General features: G+C 44.0%; 5 non-coding genes and 1 pseudogene across 5 annotated transcripts; all 6 read left to right on the plus strand.

The window, feature by feature from the left end:
• The first annotated feature begins 11,820 nt into the window (after nt 1–11,820).
• LOC141198783 (U2 spliceosomal RNA) lies at nt 11,821–12,011 on the plus strand. The gene has a single exon (XR_012270572.1). It is a non-coding gene; the product is annotated as a U2 spliceosomal RNA (small nuclear RNA).
• Nucleotides 12,012–13,125: 1,114 nt separating this feature from the next.
• LOC141198794 (U2 spliceosomal RNA) lies at nt 13,126–13,316 on the plus strand. Its single transcript, XR_012270579.1, has one exon. It is a non-coding gene; the product is annotated as a U2 spliceosomal RNA (small nuclear RNA).
• Nucleotides 13,317–14,431: 1,115 nt separating this feature from the next.
• Nucleotides 14,432–14,622, plus strand: LOC141198806 (U2 spliceosomal RNA). The gene has a single exon (XR_012270588.1). It is a non-coding gene; the product is annotated as a U2 spliceosomal RNA (small nuclear RNA).
• A 1,115-nt stretch (nt 14,623–15,737) lies between these two features.
• Nucleotides 15,738–15,829, plus strand: LOC141198819 (U2 spliceosomal RNA; annotated as a pseudogene).
• A 789-nt stretch (nt 15,830–16,618) lies between these two features.
• Nucleotides 16,619–16,800, plus strand: LOC141198808 (U2 spliceosomal RNA). The gene has a single exon (XR_012270590.1). It is a non-coding gene; the product is annotated as a U2 spliceosomal RNA (small nuclear RNA).
• A 1,115-nt stretch (nt 16,801–17,915) lies between these two features.
• Nucleotides 17,916–18,106, plus strand: LOC141198817 (U2 spliceosomal RNA). Its single transcript, XR_012270592.1, has one exon. It is a non-coding gene; the product is annotated as a U2 spliceosomal RNA (small nuclear RNA).
• The last annotated feature ends 5,659 nt before the right edge of the window (nt 18,107–23,765 follow it).

Below are 23,765 nucleotides of genomic sequence, written 5' to 3' on the forward strand. Positions count from 1 at the left end.
AAAATCAGAAAGAATTGAATTCAATGTTTTTTGTTCATTTTGCTTGTTTGTCGGATTTTGGGATGGACTCTTTGGCTTTGCTTTTCTTCTCCTCATTGGATTTTTCATGTTCAAAGTTGCAGAAGCCAGATTACAAGCTCATTTTGGTTCAACTTCAGCAACTGTGCATTGCATTGCCATGTAATGTGATGCAATGCTATCTTTCTAGCTCTCCCTTTTTACTTCCTTTTGGATAAACAGACATATTAGGCAAGCATTTTGGAGCTTTCACCTAAATAACTACAGGTGGTGAGATAAGCTGCACAATATAATTGACCTTTCAGTATATTGTTGCACACACACCATCTATTTAGCAAATGCCCTTGTTATCAACAGCAGCCTTTTAAACTCACCTGAGCTAACAGGTATGTGCGCTGGTTACTCTGCTGCGCTTAAAATTTCTTTTTTGGTTTGCTACAATGCCTTTTCTGAAACGTTGTCTCCCTCTGCTGGAACACTGACTTCTTTCATTTAATGCCTGCAGACTATAAAAGAGAACCCAACCCAAAAAGTTTGGTTGATTAGTCTGTGGCATTCTGTTAAACTGTTGCTTATGGCGGTCTCTGTGAGCTTCTCAGCGACATTCAGCCAGCCAGGTATCCTGCCTGCAGTAGATGGAATGTGGCAATGGAACGCTGGCTGCGCGTGTCATAATAGGCTCTGAGCCTTTATATACCTGTGCACAGCAGCAGCCACCTTCAGTCTGCTGCTGGACAGCCAGCAGCAGCAGCAGCAGGAGAGGTATGTAATCAGGAGCCCTCCTGCTAAGGGTAGACAGCTGCTCGTTCCACCCCACCCCCCGCCTTAATTGGTTCTCCTCCCTTCCAACGGTGTTGAGGCGGGTGGGAACAGCAGGGGGTGAAGGTGCTGTGTTTAAAGAGGTGGAGTTATGCAGATCTAAAACGCGTGGATTGCAGCAGCAGCAAGCCGAAAAGTGCAGGCATGTAAGGGATCTAGAGGTTGACAACATGTCTTCTTAACGGGAGTCCAGGAGCTCATCTCTGTCACGGGTGTGTTGCCACGAAGATCGTCACGAGTACACAGCCTGACTTCTCGCAGCTGACTTGTTGGTGCTTTGTGTTTCTCGGCAGTGTAGGAGTTAATTCTCTCTCTCTCTGGGCTAGCTGAGGTCCAGCCTCGCCCAGCTGCAATCAATGCTTCTTTAGTGAGACTCCTTTATATTCCTGCAGGTCTGTTTGGGAGGTGTCGGTGAAAGCTTTTCATTCAGACTTACAGAGCGGATCGTGGTGTTTGGAGTTGCTGAGATAAGTGTATTTGGAAGTGTGTTTTCCCTTTCCTCGCTTTATCATTTATCTCCTTTCCCGTTGGTGTTCCCTCTGTTGTAGTTGTTTAGAAGTTGTATGCAAGGTGGTTTTGGTTTTTCCCTTGTACTGTCTCGTTCGTCTAAATACTGTGTGTGGGCATATTATTTCTGGTTCCCTATTGTTGTGATCGGGGTCCTTCTCAGGACTAGATTACTTAGGTGCAGGGATCCTCAGAAGGTAGGGGTTACGCTGGCGGCCTGGACCTCTGTACCTTTAACAGTACCTCCAGGATGAGGGATTAGTCAGGGCCCCAGCTTAGGGTCAGCTTAGGCCCCCTACCTCCAGTATTCTGTGACAGTGTGACATTTTCACCGACCATCTTAGTTTTTCTCCAGCTACCATGGATCCAGTAGCCGGTCTAGCTCGGCAATTGCAGAGTTTGTCCATGGGGCTGGCGGACGTTAGGTCCAAGGTTTTGCATCCTCTGGAGCAAGCCGGACCAGAACCTAAAGTAGCTCTCCCTGACAGGTTCACTGGGGGGCGGGACAAGTTTTTTGTTTTCCGGGAGGCATGCAAATTGTACTTTCGGCTGCGGCCTCGGTCATCGGGCAGTGAAGAACAAAGGGTGGGAATTGTCATCTCGCTCCTACAAGGGGACCCACAATCTTGGGCGTTCTCTCTTCCCCCAAGCTCCCCGGTTCTCCAGTCAGTGGATAGGTTTTTCGCTGCTCTGGGACTCGTATATGATGACCCAGATCGGATCTCCCTTGCTGAGTCTAAGTTACGTAGGATTCAGCAGGGAGATCGTCCGGCGGAGGAATTCTGTTCGGAGTTCCGTAGGTGGGCCACGGACACCCAGTGGAATGACCCGGCTCTTAGGAGCCAGTTTTGTCATGGTTTATCCGACAAATTACAGGATGTGTTGGCACAGTATGACTCTCCCGCGTCACTGGAAGCCGCTATGGCCCTTGCTATTCGCGTTGACAGACGGCTTCGGGAGAGGTGCGGGATAACTCTACCCCCTGTAATGTCTCCACCTCCTACAAGGTCCCCTCATATGGTGGTTCCCCTGGTCAGTCCGGAGGAGCCTATGCAATTAGGAGGGACATCATTTCGGGGAAGGGGACCGGTGGTGCGCCATAAGACAGGAAGGTGTTTTCTCTGCGGGAAAAAGGGACATTTTATTGGGGGGTGTCCATCCCGTCCCTTGCAGAGTAAAGAGTCGTCGAAAAAACTGTTGATCCCAGGTTGTGTGGTGGACGGCAATCTGGGAGTAGGTATTTCGTCCCTAGGTTCGTCTCAGTTTCTCGTACCGGCGGAGGTGGTGGTGGGTACGAGAACTGAGAGGATATCTGTTCTTCTGGATAGTGGGGCCGGGGCTAATCTGGTTGATGCTCGGTTTGCCCGGGTTCAAGGTATGCGATTGAGTGAGTTGGCTAAACCCATCCCCATATTCTCGATCGATGCCAGACCTCTCGGTCAGGGAAGTTTTTTGCAAGCTGTGCATGGCGTAAAACTTCAAGTGGGGGCAATACATAAAGAACTGTTGTCTTGCTACGTGTTGGAGGGTCTTCCCACTCCTATAGTGTTGGGCCTTCCTTGGTTAGCTAAGCATAACCCGGTTATTAATTGGCAAACCAGAGAGATAAGCCAATGGAGTAAATTCTGTAATAAAAACTGCATGAACACGGTCATCGGTGCGGTTACTCCTTGGGTCTTACCTCCATTTCTGGCGGACTTTGAGGATGTATTCTCGGAGAATGGGTGTCAGGAACTACCTCCTCATCGCGTGTATGACTGTTCTGTAAAACTGCTCCCTGAGGCCAAGTTACCTAAAGCTAGGTTGTATAACCTTTCTGGTCCTGAGAGGCAGGCCATGAAGGATTATATTTCTGAAAGTCTGGCTAAGGGGCATATTAGACCTTCATCTTCTCCGGTGGCCGCGGGGTTCTTCTTTGTTAAGAAGAAAGATGAAGGCCTACGCCCTTGCCTGGATTTCCGTGAACTTAATCGGATTACGGTCCGAGATCCGTATCCGCTCCCACTTATTCCCGATCTCTTTAATCAGATCGTGGGCGCCAAATGGTTCTCTAAGTTGGATCTCAGGGGGGCGTACAATCTGATTAGGATGAAGGAGGGGGATGAGTGGAAGACGGCTTTTAACACTCCGGAGGGGCATTATGAGAACCTTGTCATGCCATTCGGTCTGACTAATGCCCCGGCGGTGTTTCAACACTTTGTTAATGATATTTTTCGCCACCTGGTGGGACAGTTTGTTGTCATATATCTGGATGATATCTTAATTTACTCGCCGGATCTGGTGTCTCATCAGGAGCACGTTAGACAGGTGTTACAGATCTTGCGGGATAATAAACTGTATGCCAAGTGGGAAAAGTGTGTGTTCGCCGTAGAGGAACTCCAGTTTTTAGGCTTCCTGGTTTCAGCGTCCGGTTTTCGTATGGACCCTGGGAAAGTGCGGGCAGTTCTTGAGTGGGATCGGCCGGAGAATCTTAAGGCACTACAACGTTTCCTGGGGTTTGCTAACTATTACCGGAAGTTCATTCGTAATTTCTCGTCCATGGTTAAGCCTCTCACAGACATGACTAAAAAGGGGACGGATTTTTCTAGGTGGTCTGACAAGGCTTGTCAAGCATTCTCCTCCTTGAAAAAATGTTTTGCCTCGGCACCCATACTCATTCAACCTGATGCGTCTCAGCCATTCTTTGTAGAGGTAGACGCTTCCGAGGTAGGGGTGGGAGCAGTATTGTCACAGGGTTCGTCCCCTGGTAAGTGGCATCCGTGCGCCTTTTTCTCTAAAAAATTGTCGTCCGCTGAGAGGAATTACGATGTCGGCAATAGGGAACTCTTGGCCATTAAGTTAGCTTTTGAGGAGTGGCGCCATTTTTTGGAGGGGGCAGTTCATCCGGTCACCGTCATCACCGATCACAAGAACCTGCTATATCTGGAGTCCGCTAAACGTCTGAATCCCAGACAAGCTAGGTGGTCATTGTTTTTTACCAGGTTTAATTTCGTCGTTACATATCGTCCTGGGTCTAAAAATGTAAAGGCGGATGCCTTATCTCGTAGTTTCCCTGGGGCCGGGAATACGGACGACCCGATTCCTATTCTTCAGGAGGGGGTGGTGGTTTCGGCAGTATGCTCTGAGCTGGAGGAGGAGATATTGGAGGCTCAGGGGGACGCCCCTGTTGGACCTCCGGGGAGACTGTTCGTTCCAGATCAGTTGCGACAAAAGGTGATCGAGGCACACCATAACTCAGTTTTTGCAGGACACCCGGGGAGTAAAGCAACTGTGGATCTCCTCTCGCGTCGGTTTTGGTGGCCTAACTTACATAAAGAGGTGGTGACTTTTGTCGCGTCCTGTGGGGTTTGTGCGCGCTCTAAGACCTCACATACCCGTCCGTCTGGGGCCCTTTTACCTTTGAAGATCCCGGAGCGTCCTTGGACTCATCTGTCTATGGACTTTATTACGGACCTCCCTCCGTCTTCGGGTAAAACGGTCATACTCGTTGTAGTGGACAGGTTCAGCAAGATGGCACATTTTATCGCTCTTCCGGCTCTCCCTAATGCTAAAACTCTTGCGCAGGTGTTCATTGGGGAGATTGTGAGGCTTCACGGGGTACCCTCCGAGGTGGTGTCTGATCGGGGGTCTCAGTTTGTGTCCAAGTTCTGGAAGGCGTTTTGTGCACGGCGGGGGATGCATTTGTCATTCTCGTCGGCTTTTCATCCTCAGACCAATGGTCAGACGGAACGTATGAACCAGAGCTTGGAGACATATCTTCGGTGTTTTGTGTCAGAGAACCAGGAGGACTGGGCTTCTTTCCTACCTCTGGCAGAGTTTGCTCTCAATAATAGGCGGAGCGAGTCCACTGGTAAGTCCCCGTTTTTTGGGGCATATGGTTTTCACCCCCAGTTTTGTACTTTCAGTAGGGGGGGCTCTTCGGGGGTTCCGGAGGAGGAACGATTTTCCTCATCTCTCGCTTCAGTATGGAGAGGGGTGCTGAAGAATCTGAATACTATGGGGAACCGATACAAACGTATGGCTGATAGGAGGAGAGTGTCTGGTCCGGACCTAAGTGTGAACGATCAGGTATGGTTGTCTACCAGGAATATTAAACTTAAGGTTCCCTCCTGGAAACTGGGTCCCAGGTTCATCGGGCCGTACAGAATCAGTTCTGTTATTAATCCGGTGGCATTCCGTCTTGACCTCCCCCCTACGTTTAAAATTCACAACGTGTTTCACAGATCATTGCTTAAGAGGTATGTGGCGCCGGTGGTACCGTCACCTTTACCTCCCCCTCCTGTGGTTGTCAATGGTAACTTGGAGTTCCAGGTATCGAGGGTCATTGATTCACGCTTTAATCGCCGGTCCCTTCAGTACTTGGTTCATTGGAAGGGGTATGGTCCTGAGGAGAGGATGTGGGTTCCTGCGTCGGATATTAACGCAGACCGATTAGTTCGGGCCTTCCACACGACTCACCCGGATAAACCTGGCCCTGAGGGTCCAGAGGCCCCTCGTAGAAGGGGGGGTACTGTCACGGGTGTGTTGCCACGAAGATCGTCACGAGTACACAGCCTGACTTCTCGCAGCTGACTTGTTGGTGCTTTGTGTTTCTCGGCAGTGTAGGAGTTAATTCTCTCTCTCTCTGGGCTAGCTGAGGTCCAGCCTCGCCCAGCTGCAATCAATGCTTCTTTAGTGAGACTCCTTTATATTCCTGCAGGTCTGTTTGGGAGGTGTCGGTGAAAGCTTTTCATTCAGACTTACAGAGCGGATCGTGGTGTTTGGAGTTGCTGAGATAAGTGTATTTGGAAGTGTGTTTTCCCTTTCCTCGCTTTATCATTTATCTCCTTTCCCGTTGGTGTTCCCTCTGTTGTAGTTGTTTAGAAGTTGTATGCAAGGTGGTTTTGGTTTTTCCCTTGTACTGTCTCGTTCGTCTAAATACTGTGTGTGGGCATATTATTTCTGGTTCCCTATTGTTGTGATCGGGGTCCTTCTCAGGACTAGATTACTTAGGTGCAGGGATCCTCAGAAGGTAGGGGTTACGCTGGCGGCCTGGACCTCTGTACCTTTAACAGTACCTCCAGGATGATGGATTAGTCAGGGCCCCAGCTTAGGGTCAGCTTAGGCCCCCTACCTCCAGTATTCTGTGACAGTGTGACAATCTCCACAAATGGACTTTTCAGGATCCTTGGGTGGCTCCGTAGTTTGAAACCAATTCTGGTTATCGCTTCTCGGCCTTTTGGCTACGATCAAGTGCTTTATTGCAGGAGATTGTGGTTGAAGGGCACTCGGGTACCCCTCTCCTTGGCCTGGCAGGATCGTCCACTTTGGTGGACTTAACCTGCTTGCTGCTATTAGGGAGAGGGCTTAGTCCCAGGGTAACGAGTTGCGATCCCCCAGCTTCCAGGTGTTTTTCGCTGCAAGAACACTGGGAGCGCAGATTGCAAGCGGCTGCAATTTGCAACCTTGTTGCGTTTTTCCATGGAGGTTGACCCTAACCTCGTGCCTCTTTATGCGAGGCTAAAAAACTCTATCCGAGTTCACTTCACGGCGGGTGGCTCGGATATGAGGAAATTAGGGTATGTAGTCCAGGACGTGCTCAGGAACCTTCTTGGCGTACAAAGGAATGAAATTCTCTCCATCCAGGATTATCCCAGAAGAGGTGACTATGACATCACATTCACCGGAGAAGGTATTTTTAGAGATGTACTAGAAAAGTTAAAAAAAGTTGAAAATAGTCCTGTTTTGAAAGGGATACAAATTGTTGAGCACGTCCTGGATGAGGTAAGACTGGTTATTGTAAAAATATTTTCGCCCTTTGTTTCTGCTCCAGAAGTAATGTCATTTCTAGCAATTTATTTTAAAAGTGTTAAATGTATTGGGAAGATATTAAACGAATATAACATATGGACATCTAAGTGGAAATTCCTTGTGAAGTGTACAAGAGATCCAAATACACCAGGTGGTATACGGCTCCCCCCTGCCCGTTTCAAAATTGGGCAAACAAATGGGGATTTCTTCTTTTCTGGGATGCCAGTATATTGCAGAAATTGTGGGCGCTATGGTCATTCAAAAGAAAACTGTCATGTATCATGTAGAAATTGTGCTAGTGAAGAACATGAGACAAAAGAATGCCCTAAGGAAAAGAAATGCAGTTTTTGCCAGACTCCAGGTCACTTTTATTTTTCTTGCCCTCACAGATTTCGGGAAGATGAGCAAAATGGGAAGTCCAAGACGTCCGACCAAGGACCAAAAGATCAGACCACCCCTCAGGAGGAGGAACAACAACCTGGAGCCTCTGGAGACAATAAGGGCGTACCAAATAGTGAAGTGTCTCCAGAGTCTATGACAGGTAAAATACCAAATCCCAAAACCTGGCTGCAGGACCTGCGGGAGTCCAAAAGGAGGGCTGAGAAGGAGCAGAAGGGCACTACTGGTAAGGTCAAAAGGGACCGGCAAAAGGCCGACACAGAAGCCCATGCCCAGTCTGGGTCTCCTAGTGCTGAGGGCGCTGAGTGGATAAAGGTGGGTCCTAAGAAAAAGAAAAAGGGTGGTTCGGAGGAGGCAGCAGGAGGTGAACAGATGGACACTTCTCCTGAAGGGGACGTGGACGCTGGACCCTCAGGGGTTTCGGTCTCCGCTGCTACAGGTGGGGACCGGGATCTTGCTGCCTCTGAAGAGTCAGAGGCTCTGCCTTGTGCGCAACCTCCTCCTATAGGACGACCTTCTACAGGTCAAACAGGGGCGGCGGAACCCCTCGGGGACCCACCTGATGAGGAACTGCATGGCCAGCCAATGGAGACCCAGCGGGTTCTGCCAGCCAGCCCTCCGAGCTATGCCAGTGTAGCGTCGGGTTTATATAAATGTGGTAATCTTTCCTCCTCCACGGAGACTCTCGTGATGATACTATCAGATGAGGAGGGAGGCGCAAGCCCAGTGGTCTGATCAGGTTCATCGGACAGGTAAATCCGTTGCTCTTAGTTACCTAAGTAAAATTTCTACATTTTCTAATGATGGCTGAACTCAAAGGTATTTCCCTCAACGTGAGAGGCATAAAATCTAACACGAGAAGAACTGCTCTTTTTAATTTTTTTACGTGTTTTACTGCATCTGTATTTTTTCTGCAAGAATGTAATATCCCACATGAAATGTCATATCAAAAATATAAAGATGAGTGGAAGTGTGGGCCATCTGTCTGGTCCGGATCGAATGCTGCAGGATCAGCGGGTGTAGCCATACTTTTTAAAGGGAACGTTTTAATTGATTTTATTCAGGAAATTTTACCAGGTCGTATTTTATTAGTGAAAGCTTTTATTGATGGTATTAGATGGCAGTTTTTAAATTTTTATGGATCAACAGAGAAAAATGAAAGAGCCGAAATGCTTGATCTTTTACCATTATTTATTAATAACTCTGAACCTTTTATCTTAGCAGGGGATTTTAATTGTGTTTTAAAAGGTGAAAACCGGCGCTCCAGCTCTGTAAGCAGGAACTACGATAAAACCTCAGGTATGCTACATGATATAGTCAAAGATGCTAAATTGATAGACATATATAAAGAGTGTCATAGTGATAGCCCAGAGGACGCCGGTTTCACTTGGAGCAATGCTAATTGTAGCTCTAGGATTGATTTTATTTTTGGTTCAGATAAAACAATACCTGCCAAATGTGAAGTTTTAACTAATATATTTTCAGACCATAAACTTTTATCCTTTACCATAAAAGTAACTGACAACAAAAAATGTGGTAAGAAAAGCTGGAAAATGAACGTATCCCTTTTAACCGACCCGCAGATTTTATCAGATTTTATTGAGTTATATAGGAAATGTAGAAAAGGGAAAAAAACAAATGAGACTATGAGTGTATGGTGGGATAGAATGAAAGTAAAAATAAAAGACTTTTTTATTAAAAAGAGTATATGTAGAGCCAAAGAAAAATATGAAGAATATAGAATTTTAAATACCCGCCTACAAACATTATTTAAGCTCAGAGACAATGGGATAGATGTACAAGTTGATATTTCAAACTTAAAAGAAGAGATTTCAAAATGGCTAGAACAAAAAGGAAAAGAGATAATTTTTCGTTCTAGAGTACAACATATAGAAGAAAATGAAAAGTGTTCCAGATATTTTTTTAGGAAAAATAAAAAAGAAAAAGTGATAATTGACCATATAGATGGTGAGAATAATATAAAAAATATGCTGGGTAAAGTTGAGGGTTTTTTTTCTAATCCTTTTAATGGAAAAAATATAGATAATAAATTAATGGATGATTCGCTGCAAGGACTAACAGCTGTTTTAGATCCCGCATCCCAAGAGTTTTTATCCCAAGTTTTAACGGAACAAGAAGTGTTAAAAACTATTAAAAGTTTTAAAACTGGAAAGGTCCCTGGTCCTGATGGCATCCCAATAGAATTTTATGTATGTTTTTATGATATTTTAAAAGATGATTTGTTTTATTTGTTTACTGAGGTTTTTAATAATAAGGTTTTATTAAATTCCTGGAAGAAAGGTGAAGTCTCCCTCCTATACAAAAAAGGCGATAAATCAAAATTAGAAAACTGGAGACCAATAACACTTTTAAATTGTGACTATAAAATAATGGCTAAAATTTGTGCAAATCGTCTAAAAGAAGTCATCAGCAAAGTTATTCATTCTAATCAAGTGTGTGGGGTGCCGGGGCGCAGTATATGGGACAATCTGAATTTAGTGAAAGACTGTATTGAGGATGTGAAAGACAGAAAGGGGAAAATGGCGATTTTATCTATTGATTTTGAAAAAGCATTTGACCGTGTCTCACACTTTTATCTTTTTAAAGTTTTAGAGAAAATGGGCATACCAGAAGGGTTTTTACTATCGCTTAAAGCATTTTACAAGGATTGTACAAGTAAGATTTTAGTGAATGGTTTTAAGACACAAGAGGTATTTTTACGGTCAGGGGTGAAACAGGGATGCCCTCTGTCCCCCCTACTGTTTATCTGTGCACTGGAACCAATGTTATGTGCAATACGCCAAAATAAACAGATATGCGGTGTCCCTCTGCCTGGAAGCGGTGGTTTGGAGGCCAAGGTTGTAGGCTACATGGATGACGTGGCGGTCTTGTATACAGATGCACCATCACTTACGGCCACTCTTCATCAAGTGCAATCCTTTTGTCTAGCTTCTGGTTTTAAAATCAATTTTAATAAGTGTAACATTTTAAGTGTTGGGGGGATGATTTTACGTGATGTACCAATTAATGTCTCCGAATCCATTTCCATTTTAGGTATATCATTCACTGAAAATAATGATGGTTATAATAGTTGGGAAACAGTTACACAGAAAGTAAATACGAAAATATGTATGTGGAACATGAGGAGACTTACAATGGAGGGTAAAGTATTGGTTTTAAAGATGGTGATTTTACCTCTTTTATTGTATCTTAGCATGGTTTTCCCCCCGCCTGTTAATGTTTTAAAAAAGATAACCAAAACCTGTTTTACCTTCTTTTGGAACTCAAAAATGGAAAAGCTGAAAAGAGAAATCGTGATGAAATCAAAAGTAAAAGGTGGTAAAGATTTTCCAGATTTTAATAGGTTTCTTTTAATCCATCTGTTCGTTTACTGTTTTAATGCCCTTTTTAAGAATCACTATTGGTCCTTTTTTATGCGTTTTAATACAGGATTTTTTATGAGAAAGTTTGGATGGTATGAAGTTAATATATCTGTGCCCCATGCTTTTAATTTGTCGACGCATTATGAGATTTTAAGGAAAATAGTGTCCGATTTTAATTTAGGGACTAAGAAAATAGAGAATTAAGAAATAGTAAGAAACTAATTAAAGAAATACGTAAAAGTGAGGAAATATGTAATGTTGACAGATATGATGATGACAAATCTATGTCTATCTGGAAAATGATTAACGTTTTTTATCTTTTTAATGAACAGAGAGATCTGGCTTGGAGTTGCATGCACCGCTGTCTTCCTTGCCGGGCATTCCAATACAGAAGAGGATTTGTGAGGTCTGCCATCTGCCCAAGAGCCGGATGCCAAGACGAGGAAACGGTGGAACATCTATTATGGACATGTAATTTTGCAAAGGATTTCTGGAGAAGACTGCTCCCCCTACTGGAAAGGGTGGCAGACCTCAAGGACTTTACATATAAAACTGTGCTATACGGACTTATGGAATGCCCCACAATGGACCAGTACACAATGGCTTGGAAGACAGTGAACTGCGCCAAGTCATCTCTCTGGAAAGCGCGCAACATTGCTATTTTTAAACAAGATGTTTTATCAGTGAATGATGTTTTAAGTTTATGTTTATGTGAAATGTATACTTATTATTTAATTGACAAAAAGAAGAATATACATATTTCCAAAAAATGGCTTGTTGACCAATGGAACCTAATTATTTAAAATCTTTGTATTTTTTTGTTTTGTAAATTTCATTTGTCTTTTAACGTTTGGTATTTGTGTAATTATGCTTGTAATTTGTTAAAGTTTTAATAAACGGTTTTATCCCTCTGCAGGGGATAGCCAAATTAAAAAAAAAAAATCTGTTCTTATCAGTTTAATATCTGATACGTCCCCTATCTGGGGACCATATATTAAATGGATTTTTAGAACAGGGAGATGGAAAAAGAGCTTGCTCTGTCCACTCCACGCATTGACCTGGTATTGCAGTATCTCCAGGACCGGTGCACCCCTTCTTTAATGCAGTTTCTAAAATCAGAAAGAATTGAATTCAATGTTTTTTGTTCATTTTGCTTGTTTGTCGGATTTTGGGATGGACTCTTTGGCTTTGCTTTTCTTCTCCTCATTGGATTTTTCATGTTCAAAGTTGCAGAAGCCAGATTACAAGCTCATTTTGGTTCAACTTCAGCAACTGTGCATTGCATTGCCATGTAATGTGATGCAATGCTATCTTTCTAGCTCTCCCTTTTTACTTCCTTTTGGATAAACAGACATATTAGGCAAGCATTTTGGAGCTTTCACCTAAATAACTACAGGTGGTGAGATAAGCTGCACAATATAATTGACCTTTCAGTATATTGTTGCACACACACCATCTATTTAGCAAATGCCCTTGTTATCAACAGCAGCCTTTTAAACTCACCTGAGCTAACAGGCATGTGCGCTGGTTACTCTGCTGCGCTTAAAATTTCTTTTTTGGTTTGCTACAATGCCTTTTCTGAAACGTTGTCTCCCTCTGCTGGAACACTGACTTCTTTCATTTAATGCCTGCAGACTATAAAAGAGAACCCAACCCAAAAAGTTTGGTTGATTAGTCTGTGGCATTCTGTTAAACTGTTGCTTATGGCGGTCTCTGTGAGCTTCTCAGCGACATTCAGCCAGCCAGGTATCCTGCCTGCAGTAGATGGAATGTGGCAATGGAACGCTGGCTGCGCGTGTCATAATAGGCTCTGAGCCTTTATATACCTGTGCACAGCAGCAGCCACCTTCAGTCTGCTGCTAGACAGCCAGCAGCAGCAGCAGCAGGAGAGGTATGTATTCAGGAGCCCTCCTGCTAAGGGTAGACAGCTGCTCGTTCCACCCCACCCCCCGCCTTAATTGGTTATCCTCCCTTCCAACGGTGTTGAGGCGGGTGGGAACAGCAGGGGGTGAAGGTGCTGTGTTTAAAGAGGTGAATTATGCAGATCTAAAACGCGTGGATTGCAGCAGCAGCAAGCCGAAAAGTGCAGGCATGTAAGGGATCTAGAGGTTGACAACATGTCTTCTTAACGGGAGTCCAGGAGCTCATCTCCACAAATGGACTTTTCAGGATCCTTGGGTGGCTCCGTAGTTTGAAACCAATTCTGGTTATCGCTTCTCGGCCTTTTGGCTAAGATCAAGTGTAGTATCTGTTCTTATCAGTTTAATATCTGATACGTCCCCTATCTGGGGACCATATATTAAATGGATTTTTAGAACAGGGAGATGGAAAAAGAGCTTGCTCTGTCCACTCCACGCATTGACCTGGTATTGCAGTATCTCCAGGACCGGTGCACCCCTTCTTTAATGCAGTTTCTAAAATCAGAAAGAATTGAATTCAATGTTTTTTGTTCATTTTGCTTGTTTGTCGGATTTTGGGATGGACTCTTTGGCTTTGCTTTTCTTCTCCTCATTGGATTTTTCATGTTCAAAGTTGCAGAAGCCAGATTACAAGCTCATTTTGGTTCAACTTCAGCAACTGTGCATTGCATTGCCATGTAATGTGATGCAATGCTATCTTTCTAGCTCTCCCTTTTTACTTCCTTTTGGATAAACAGACATATTAGGCAAGCATTTTGGAGCTTTCACCTAAATAACTACAGGTGGTGAGATAAGCTGCACAATATAATTGACCTTTCAGTATATTGTTGCACACACACCATCTATTTAGCAAATGCCCTTGTTATCAACAGCAGTCTTTTAAACTCACCTGAGCTAACAGGTATGTGCGCTGGTTACTCTGCTGCGCTTAAAATTTCTTTTTTGGTTTGCTACAATGCCTTTTCTGAAACGTTGTCTCCCTCTGCTGGAACACTGACTTCTTTCATTTAATGCCTGCAGACTATAAAAGAGAACCCAACCCAAAAAGTTTGGTTGATTAGTCTGTGGCATTCTGTTAAACTGTTGCTTATGGCGGTCTCTGTGAGCTTCTCAGCGACATTCAGCCAGCCAGGTATCCTGCCTGCAGTAGATGGAATGTGGCAATGGAACGCTGGCTGCGCATGTCATAATAGGCTCTGAGCCTTTATATACCTGTGCACAGCAGCAGCCACCTTCAGTCTGCTGCTGGACAGCCAGCAGCAGCAGCAGCAGGAGAGGTATGTAATCAGGAGCCCTCCTGCTAAGGGTAGACAGCTGCTCGTTCCACCCCACCCCCCGCCTTAATTGGTTCTCCTCCCTTCCAACGGTGTTGAGGCGGGTGGGAACAGCAGGGGGTGAAGGTGCTGTGTTTAAAGAGGTGGAGTTATGCAGATCTAAAACGCGTGGATTGCAGCAGCAGCAAGCCGAAAAGTGCAGGCATGTAAGGGATCTAGAGGTTGACAACATGTCTTCTTAACGGGAGTCCAGGAGCTCATCTCCACAAATGGACTTTTCAGGATCCTTGGGTGGCTCCGTAGTTTGAAACCAATTCTGGTTATCGCTTCTCGGCCTTTTGGCTAAGATCAAGTGTAGTATCTGTTCTTATCAGTTTAATATCTGATACGTCCCCTATCTGGGGACCATATATTAAATGGATTTTTAGAACAGGGAGATGGAAAAAGAGCTTGCTCTGTCCACTCCACGCATTGACCTGGTATTGCAGTATCTCCAGGACCGGTGCACCCCTTCTTTAATGCAGTTTCTAAAATCAGAAAGAATTGAATTCAATGTTTTTTGTTCATTTTGCTTGTTTGTCGGATTTTGGGATGGACTCTTTGGCTTTGCTTTTCTTCTCCTCATTGGATTTTTCATGTTCAAAGTTGCAGAAGCCAGATTACAAGCTCATTTTGGTTCAACTTCAGCAACTGTGCATTGCATTGCCATGTAATGTGATGCAATGCTATCTTTCTAGCTCTCCCTTTTTACTTCCTTTTGGATAAACAGACATATTAGGCAAGCATTTTGGAGCTTTCACCTAAATAACTACAGGTGGTGAGATAAGCTGCACAATATAATTGACCTTTCAGTATATTGTTGCACACACACCATCTATTTAGCAAATGCCCTTGTTATCAACAGCAGCCTTTTAAACTCACCTGAGCTAACAGGTATGTGCGCTGGTTACTCTGCTGCGCTTAAAATTTCTTTTTTGGTTTGCTACAATGCCTTTTCTGAAACGTTGTCTCCCTCTGCTGGAACACTGACTTCTTTCATTTAATGCCTGCAGACTATAAAAGAGAACCCAACCCAAAAAGTTTGGTTGATTAGTCTGTGGCATTCTGTTAAACTGTTGCTTATGGCGGTCTCTGTGAGCTTCTCAGCGACATTCAGCCAGCCAGGTATCCTGCCTGCAGTAGATGGAATGTGGCAATGGAACGCTGGCTGCGCGTGTCATAATAGGCTCTGAGCCTTTATATACCTGTGCACAGCAGCAGCCACCTTCAGTCTGCTGCTGGACAGCCAGCAGCAGCAGCAGCAGGAGAGGTATGTAATCAGGAGCCCTCCTGCTAAGGGTAGACAGCTGCTCGTTCCACCCCACCCCCCGCCTTAATTGGTTCTCCTCCCTTCCAACGGTGTTGAGGCGGGTGGGAACAGCAGGGGGTGAAGGTGCTGTGTTTAAAGAGGTGGAGTTATGCAGATCTAAAACGCGTGGATTGCAGCAGCAGCAAGCCGAAAAGTGCAGGCATGTAAGGGATCTAGAGGTTGACAACATGTCTTCTTAACGGGAGTCCAGGAGCTCATCTCCACAAATGGACTTTTCAGGATCCTTGGGTGGCTCCGTAGTTTGAAACCAATTCTGGTTATCGCTTCTCGGCCTTTTGGCTAAGATCAAGTGTAGTATCTTTCGAAAAGGCGGTTTTGGATGTTGGCCGCCCTAGTAGATTGATACATTATGCACACTGGGGTTTAGGCGCTTGTTAGTACGCCAGGTGGCTAATATAGTCATCTGGTGGAAAGCATGGCCCCCCAGGATCGACGCCATTGGGCCGGGGAAGATCGAAAGCCCGAAGTGTGAAGTGCCCCAGGAGTGGTGACCCTGGGGTGCCTTAACTCACTGGGATTGGGAACCCCACTTGAGTTTATGGCACATTTGCACAAGCACTTTAAATTTTCTTTCTTCGCACACACCCTTATTCCGGGCCTTCTGGCCTTAGGATGGGGAATTTTTCAATTCCCGGTCGAAGGTCCGGGCAGTATTATACTGTGAAACCTTCACTATTTATTTAATTTCTTTGTCACTGTGTGTCCACTTATTCACGTGTGTCACGTCCTACTAGGATTTTGTCGGGATGCGGTTCCCTTACGGGTTCCTCTCTTGGCAGGTCTAGGGGGGGAGTGTGTGGCCATCAGGTTCCGCTCCCCCCTGAACCCCCCTGGCTCTCCTCTTTCGGGAGGAGAGCGTTGTTGGCTCCCCTCTTCCGGGAGGGGAGCACAGTCTTTGGCTCCCAGTGCCTTGCTCGGGTGAGAACTCGGGCAGGTGCTGGGGGTAAGATTGGGTCGCCTCTGGCTCTGGCTGGAGGTGGCTATTTGTCCCTGTTCCTCGCTGTGGCCTTCTGGCTCGGAGGGACGGGGAATGGTTTGGGGGACCCTTCTCCTTTTGGAGAGGGTTTCAAGAAGACCAGCATCCTAGTGCACTTTTTTTGTGGCACTTGTCACTTTTTTAAGCGCACTCGGGTTTTGTACACGAATTCGGGCTTTCGAAAAAAAAAAAATCTGTTCTTATCAGTTTAATATCTGATACGTCCCCTATCTGGGGACCATATATTAAATGGATTTTTAGAACAGGGAGATGGAACAAGAGCTTGCTCTGTCCACTCAACGCATTGACCTGGTATTGCAGTATCTCCAGGACCGGTGCACCCCTTCTTTAATGCAGTTTCTAAAATCAGAAAGAATTGAATTCAATGTTTTTTGTTCATTTTGCTTGTTTGTCGGATTTTGGGATGGACTCTTTGGCTTTGCTTTTCTTCTCCTCATTGGATTTTTCATGTTCAAAGTTGCAGAAGCCAGATTACAAGCTCATTTTGGTTCAACTTCAGCAACTGTGCATTGCATTGCCATGTAATGTGATGCAATGCTATCTTTCTAGCTCTCCCTTTTTACTTCCTTTTGGATAAACAGACATATTAGGCAAGCATTTTGGAGCTTTCACCTAAATAACTACAGGTGGTGAGATAAGCTGCACAATATAATTGACCTTTCAGTATATTGTTGCACACACGCCATCTATTTAGCAAATGCCCTTGTTATCAACAGCAGCCTTTTAAACTCACCTGAGCTAACAGGTATGTGCGCTGGTTACTCTGCTGCGCTTAAAATTTCTTTTTTGGTTTGCTACAATGCCTTTTCTGAAACGTTGTCTCCCTCTGCTGGAACACTGACTTCTTTCATTTAATGCCTGCAGACTATAAAAGAGAACCCAACCCAAAAAGTTTGGTTGATTAGTCTGTGGCATTCTGTTAAACTGTTGCTTATGGCGGTCTCTGTGAGCTTCTCAGCGACATTCAGCCAGCCAGGTATCCTGCCTGCAGTAGATGGAATGTGGCAATGGAACGCTGGCTGCGCGTGTCATAATAGGCTCTGAGCCTTTATATACCTGTGCACAGCAGCAGCCACCTTCAGTCTGCTGCTGGACAGCCAGCAGCAGCAGCAGCAGGAGAGGTATGTAATCTGGAGCCCTCCTGCTAAGGGTAGACAGCTGCTCGTTCCACCCCACCCCCCGCCTTAATTGGTTCTCCTCCCTTCCAACGGTGTTGAGGCGGGTGGGAACAGCAGGGGGTGAAGGTGCTGTGTTTAAAGAGGTGGAGTTATGCAGATCTAAAACGCGTGGATTGCAGCAGCAGCAAGCCGAAAAGTGCAGGCATGTAAGGGATCTAGAGGTTGACAACATGTCTTCTTAACGGGAGTCCAGGAGCTCATCTCCACAAATGGACTTTTCAGGATCCTTGGGTGGCTCCGTAGTTTGAAACCAATTCTGGTTATCGCTTCTCGGCCTTTTGGCTAAGATCAAGTGTAGTATCTGTTCTTATCAGTTTAATATCTGATACGTCCCCTATCTGGGGACCATATATTAAATGGATTTTTAGAACAGGGAGATGGAAAAAGAGCTTGCTCTGTCCACTCCACGCATTGACCTGGTATTGCAGTATCTCCAGGACCGGTGCACCCCTTCTTTAATGCAGTTTCTAAAATCAGAAAGAATTGAATTCAATGTTTTTTGTTCATTTTGCTTGTTTGTCGGATTTTGGGATGGACTCTTTGGCTTTGCTTTTCTTCTCCTCATTGGATTTTTCATGTTCAAAGTTGCAGAAGCCAGATTACAAGCTCATTTTGGTTCAACTTCAGCAACTGTGCATTGCATTGCCATGTAATGTGATGCAATGCTATCTTTCTAGCTCTCCCTTTTTACTTCCTTTTGGATAAACAGACATATTAGGCAAGCATTTTGGAGCTTTCACCTAAATAACTACAGGTGGTGAGATAAGCTGCACAATATAATTGACCTTTCAGTATATTGTTGCACACACACCATCTATTTAGCAAATGCCCTTGTTATCAACAGCAGCCTTTTAAACTCACCTGAGCTAACAGGTATGTGCGCTGGTTACTCTGCTGCGCTTAAAATTTCTTTTTTGGTTTGCTACAATGCCTTTTCTGAAACGTTGTCTCCCTCTGCTGGAACACTGACTTCTTTCATTTAATGCCTGCAGACTATAAAAGAGAACCCAACCCAAAAAGTTTGGTTGATTAGTCTGTGGCATTCTGTTAAACTGTTGCTTATGGCGGTCTCTGTGAGCTTCTCAGCGACATTCAGCCAGCCAGGTATCCTGCCTGCAGTAGATGGAATGTGGCAATGGAACGCTGGCTGCGCGTGTCATAATAGGCTCTGAGCCTTTATATACCTGTGCACAGCAGCAGCCACCTTCAGTCTGCTGCTGAACAGCCAGCAGCAGCAGCAGGAGAGGTATGTAATCAGGAGCCCTCCTGCTAAGGGTAGACAGCTGCTCGTTCCACCCCACCCCCCGCCTTAATTGGTTCTCCTCCCTTCCAACGGTGTTGAGGCGGGTGGGAACAGCAGGGGGTGAAGGTGCTGTGTTTAAAGAGGTGGAGTTATGCAGATCTAAAACGCGTGGATTGCAGCAGCAGCAAGCCGAAAAGTGCAGGCATGTAAGGGATCTAGAGGTTGACAACATGTCTTCTTAACGGGAGTCCAGGAGCTCATCTCCACAAATGGACTTTTCAGGATCCTTGGGTGGCTCCGTAGTTTGAAACCAATTCTGGTTATCGCTTCTCGGCCTTTTGGCTAAGATCAAGTGCTTTATTGCAGGAGATTGTGGTTGAAGGGCACTCGGGTACCCCTCTCCTTGGCCTGGCAGCATCGTCCACTTTGGTGGACTTAACCTGCTTGCTGCTATTAGGGAGAGGGCTTAGTCCCAGGGTAACGAGTTGCGATCCCCCAGCTTCCAGGTGTTTTTCGCTGCAAGAACACTGGGAGCGCAGATTGCAAGTGGCTGCAATTTGCAACCTTGTTGCGTTTTTCCATAGAGGTTGACCCTAACCTCGTGCCTCTTTATGCGAGGCTAAAAAACTCTATCCGAGTTCACTTCACGGCGGGTGGCTCGGATATGAGGAAATTAGGGTATGTAGTCCAGGACGTGCTCAGGAACCTTCTTGGCGTACAAAGGAATGAAATTCTCTCCATCCAGGATTATCCCAGAAGAGGTGACTATGACATCACATTCACCGGAGAAGGTATTTTTAGAGATGTACTAGAAAAGTTAAAAAAAGTTGAAAATAGTCCTGTTTTGAAAGGGATACAAATTGTTGAGCACGTCCTGGATGAGGTAAGACTGGTTATTGTAAAAATATTTTCGCCCTTTGTTTCTGCTCCAGAAGTAATGTCATTTCTAGCAATTTATTTTAAAAGTGTTAAATGTATTGGGAAGATATTAAACGAATATAACATATGGACATCTAAGTGGAAATTCCTTGTGAAGTGTACAAGAGATCCAAATACACCAGGTGGTATACGGCTCCCCCCTGCCCGTTTCAAAATTGGGCAAACAAATGGGGATTTCTTCTTTTCTGGGATGCCAGTATATTGCAGAAATTGTGGGCGCTATGGTCATTCAAAAGAAAACTGTCATGTATCATGTAGAAATTGTGCTAGTGAAGAACATGAGACAAAAGAATGCCCTAAGGAAAAGAAATGCAGTTTTTGCCAGACTCCAGGTCACTTTTATTTTTCTTGCCCTCACAGATTTCGGGAAGATGAGCAAAAGGGGAAGTCCAAGACGTCCGACCAAGGACCAAAAGATCAGACCACCCCTCAGGAGGAGGAACAACAACCTGGAGCCTCTGGAGACAATAAGGGCGTACCAAATAGTGAAGTGTCTCCAGAGTCTATGACAGGTAAAATACCAAATCCCAAAACCTGGCTGCAGGACCTGCGGGAGTCCAAAAGGAGAGCTGAGAAGGAGCAGAAGGGCACTACTGGTAAGGTCAAAAGGGACCGGCAAAAGGCCGACACAGAAGCCCATGCCCAGTCTGGGTCTCCTAGTGCTGAGGGCGCTGAGTGGATAAAGGTGGGTCCTAAGAAAAAGAAAAAGGGTGGTTCGGAGGAGGCAGCAGGAGGTGAACAGATGGACACTTCTCCAGAAGGGGACGTGGACGCTGGACCCTCAGGGGTTTCGGTCTCCGCTGCTACAGGTGGGGACCGGGATCTTGCTGCCTCTGAAGAGTCAGAGGCTCTGCCTTGTGCGCAACCTCCTCCTATAGGACGACCTTCTACAGGTCAAACAGGGGCGGCGGAACCCCTCGGGGACCCACCTGATGAGGAACTGCATGGCCAGCCAATGGAGACCCAGCGGGTTCTGCCAGCCAGCCCTCCGAGCTATGCCAGTGTAGCGTCGGGTTTATATAAATGTGGTAATCTTTCCTCCTCCACGGAGACTCTCGTGACGATACTATCAGATGAGGAGGGAGGCGCAAGCCCAGTGGTCTGATCAGGTTCATCGGACAGGTAAATCCGTTGCTCTTAGTTACCTAAGTAAAATTTCTACATTTTCTAATGATGGCTGAACTCAAAGGTATTTCCCTCAACGTGAGAGGCATAAAATCTAACACGAGAAGAACTGCTCTTTTTAATTTTTTTACGTGTTTTACTGCATCTGTATTTTTTCTGCAAGAATGTAATATCCCACATGAAATGTCATATCAAAAATATAAAGATGAGTGGAAGTGTGGGCCATCTGTCTGGTCCGGATCGAATGCTGCAGGATCAGCGGGTGTAGCCATACTTTTTAAAGGGAACGTTTTAATTGATTTTATTCAGGAAATTTTACCAGGTCGTATTTTATTAGTGAAAGCTTTTATTGATGGTATTAGATGGCAGTTTTTAAATTTTTATGGATCCCCAGAGAAAAATGAAAGAGCCGAAATGCTTGATCTTTTACCATTATTTATTAATAACTCTGAACCTTTTATCTTAGCAGGGGATTTTAATTGTGTTTTAAAAGGTGAAAACCGGCGCTCCAGCTCTGTAAGCAGGAACTACGATAAAACCTCAGGTATGCTACATGATATAGTCAAAGATGCTAAATTGATAGACATATATAAAGAGTGTCATAGTGACAGCCCAGAGGACGCCGGTTTCACTTGGAGCAATGCTAATTGTAGCTCTAGGATTGATTTTATTTTTGGTTCAGATAAAACAATACCTGCCAAATGTGAAGTTTTAACTAATATATTTTCAGACCATAAACTTTTATCCTTTACCATAAAAGTAAATGACAACAAAAAATGTGGTAAGAAAAGCTGGAAAATGAACGTATCCCTTTTAACCGACCCGCAGATTTTATCAGATTTTATTGAGTTTTATAGGAAATGTAGAAAAGGGAAAAAAACAAATGAGACTATGAGTGTATGGTGGGATAGAATGAAAGTAAAAATAAAAGACTTTTTTATTAAAAAGAGTATATGTAGAGCCAAAGAAAAATATGAAGAATATAGAATTTTAAATACCCGCCTACAAACATTATTTAAGCTCAGAGACAATGGGATAGATGTACAAGTTGATATTTCAAACTTAAAAGAAGAGATTTCAAAATGGCTAGAACAAAAAGGAAAAGAGATAATTTTTCGTTCTAGAGTACAACATATAGAAGAAAATGAAAAGTGTTCCAGATATTTTTTTAGGAAAAATAAAAAAGAAAAAGTGATAATTGACCATATAGATGGTGAGAATAATATAAAAAATATGCTGGGTAAAGTTGAGGTTTTTTTTTCTAATCTTTTTAATGGAAAAAATATAGATAATAAATTAATGGATGATTCGCTGCAAGGACTAACAGCTGTTTTAGATCCCGCATCCCAAGAGTTTTTATCCCAAGTTTTAACGGAACAAGAAGTGTTAAAAACTATTAAAAGTTTTAAAACTGGAAAGGTCCCTGGTTCTGATGGCATCCCAATAGAATTTTATGTATGTTTTTATGATATTTTAAAAGATGATTTGTTTTATTTGTTTACTGAGGTTTTTAATAATAAGGTTTTATTAAATTCCTGGAAGAAAGGTGAAGTCTCCCTCCTATACAAAAAAGGCGATAAATCAAAATTAGAAAACTGGAGACCAATAACACTTTTAAATTGTGACTATAAAATAATGGCTAAAATTTGTGCAAATCGTCTAAAAGAAGTCATCAGCAAAGTTATTCATTCTAATCAAGTGTGTGGGGTGCCGGGGCGCAGTATATGGGACAATCTGAATTTAGTGAAAGACTGTATTGAGGATGTGAAAGACAGAAAGGGGAAAATGGCGATTTTATCTATTGATTTTGAAAAAGCATTTGACCGTGTCTCACACTTTTATCTTTTTAAAGTTTTAGAGAAAATGGGCATACCAGAAGGGTTTTTACTATCGCTTAAAGCATTTTACAAGGATTGTACAAGTAAGATTTTAGTGAATGGTTTTAAGACACAAGAGGTATTTTTACGGTCAGGGGTGAAACAGGGATGCCCTCTGTCCCCCCTACTGTTTATCTGTGCACTGGAACCAATGTTATGTGCAATACGCCAAAATAAACAGATATGCGGTGTCCCTCTGCCTGGAAGCGGTGGTTTGGAGGCCAAGGTTGTAGGCTACATGGATGACGTGGCGGTCTTGTGTACAGATGCACCATCACTTACGGCCACTCTCCATCAAGTGCAATCCTTTTGCCTAGCTTCTGGTTTTAAAATCAATTTTAATAAGTGTAACATTTTAAGTGTTGGGGGGATGATTTTACGTGATGTACCAATTAATGTCTCCGAATCCATTTCCATTTTAGGTATATCATTCACTGAAAATAATGATGGTTATAATAGTTGGGAAACAGTTACACAGAAAGTAAATACGAAAATATGTATGTGGAACATGAGGAGACTTACAATGGAGGGTAAAGTATTGGTTTTAAAGATGGTGATTTTACCTCTTTTATTGTATCTTAGCATGGTTTTCCCCCCACCTGTTAATGTTTTAAAAAAGATAACCAAAACCTGTTTTACCTTCTTTTGGAACTCAAAAATGGAAAAGCTGAAAAGAGAAATCGTGATGAAATCAAAAGTAAAAGGTGGTAAAGATTTTCCAGATTTTAATAGGTTTCTTTTAATCCATCTGTTCGTTTACTGTTTTAATGCCCTTTTTAAGAATCACTATTGGTCCTTTTTTATGCGTTTTAATACAGGATTTTTTATGAGAAAGTTTGGATGGTATGAAGTTAATATATCTGTGCCCCATGCTTTTAATTTGTCGACGCATTATGAGATTTTAAGGAAAATAGTGTCCGATTTTAAT

Source organism: Phyllobates terribilis, unplaced genomic scaffold (genome assembly GCF_046119375.1).
Source record: "Phyllobates terribilis strain yellow unplaced genomic scaffold, ASM4611937v1 Scaffold_106__1_contigs__length_5700502, whole genome shotgun sequence".
Lineage (NCBI taxonomy): Eukaryota > Metazoa > Chordata > Amphibia > Anura > Dendrobatidae > Phyllobates > Phyllobates terribilis.